Source organism: Rhagoletis pomonella, unplaced genomic scaffold, assembly GCF_013731165.1.
Source record: "Rhagoletis pomonella isolate Grant_MI unplaced genomic scaffold, Rhpom_1.0 Rhpom_scaffold_00002, whole genome shotgun sequence".
Taxonomy (NCBI): domain Eukaryota; kingdom Metazoa; phylum Arthropoda; class Insecta; order Diptera; family Tephritidae; genus Rhagoletis; species Rhagoletis pomonella.
Window position 1 is genome coordinate 10,713,151 of NW_023458556.1, and position 1,575 is coordinate 10,714,725.

Genomic DNA, 1,575 nt, shown 5'->3' on the forward strand with positions numbered 1-1,575 from the left:
CCGACTTGTGTTTTAATTTTTCTTTTATGTATGTATGTATGTATACAGACTTTCTTAATGAAATCTTTATTTTTAATATCTTCCCCTTCTTCCTTATTGGCGCTGTAATCGCCTAAGCAATTTTGGCCGAATCCAAAACAGCACGCCAGCCGTCTCCCTTCTGTACCAACTGACGCCGATTGGAAATGCCAAGTGAAGCCAAGTCCGTCTTCACCTGGTCTTGCCAACATTGAGGAGGCCTTCTTCTTCCTCTGTTTCTAGCATTGCGACCCGCATTGAGCAGGAGCGTTTCTCTCCATTCGAACGACATGACCTAGCCAGCGAAGCCGCCAAATTTTGAATCGCTGCACAATGTCTATATGGTCTAAACCTGCTCATCACAAGATCGTCTGCGATATTCGCATCTCCAACGCGTAAGGGTCGGTTAATCTCTCACAGAATCGATTTCTCGAAAACTACAAGATCCGCTTCATCAGATATTTTCATTGCCCATGCCTCCACGCCATACTCCAGGACAGGCAAGATTAGTGACTTAACTTCTCAATTGCCTACTCAGTCCAAAGTAGCACTTGTTGGCAAGAGTAATTCTCCGTTGGATTTTAAGGCTGACATTATTATTGGTGTTAATTCTGGTCCCCAAACAAACGAAGTCGTCTACTTTTTCAAACTTGTAACTGTCAGCGGTAACGTGAATGCCAAGATGCTTACGCTGACAGCAGATACTTCGTTTTGTTCTCATTCACCACTAGACCCATTCCCTTTGCTTCTCTATGAAATCCCGAGAAGGCAGAACAGACGTAGCCCTTGTTTTGATCACCGATAATGTTGATGTCGTCGGCATACGCCAGAAATTGTACGCTCTTGTAAAGTAATGTGCCTGAGCAGTTCAGTTCTATGGCTCTCATCATCTTCTCAAACAACATTAAAGAAATCACACGAAAGGGAGTCACCTTGTCTGAAATCTCGTTTGGTATCAAACGGTTCGGAAGGATCCTTCCCATTTCTGATGGAGCTGGTATTGCTCAACGTACATACATAGCCGCGGGGACGCCAAATTCAGACAACGAGGCATAAAGACAACTTATTTTCGTGCTGTCGAAAGCGGCTTTGAAATCAACAAATAGATGGCGTGTGTCGACCTTATTCTCGCGGGTCTTTTCCAAGATTTTCCGTGTTGTGAATACCTGGTCTATGGTGGATTTTCCAGGTCTAAACCCACAGTAGTCGGCGTGTATGGCAGGGTCGCATTTCTTGTGGATTGGGCAAAGGCTCACTTAAATTCTAGTCGTCGCGCATGCGTTCATCTTACCATATTCCGCATAAGAGTTATCAGCTACTCGCCGCCGTACTTGAATATCTCGACTGGCAGGCCGTCAGCTCCAGAAGCTTTGTGGTTTTTCGGCCACATAATCGCTGTGATGGGGTAGGACCCTCCCCATTGTGTGACAACATCAAGGCGCACGCCACAAATCGGCGGGGAAACTCGGCCAAATACTAACGTACAGCGGTGGAAATAGTTATAGCCGCACCATGGTGGAATTATACAAGGTGTTGTACGTAGTGACAGCTCATGTC

General features: G+C 45.7%; 1 protein-coding gene across 1 annotated transcript in view; it reads left to right on the top strand.

Annotated features, from left to right (window-relative positions):
• The window catches only part of LOC118733067 (blood vessel epicardial substance-like), a gene marked incomplete at its 3' end in the record, with an annotated part of 121,302 nt that overhangs the window by 109,856 nt on the left and 9,871 nt on the right, over positions 1–1,575 (top strand). The gene's annotated exons all lie outside the window — the stretch shown is intronic.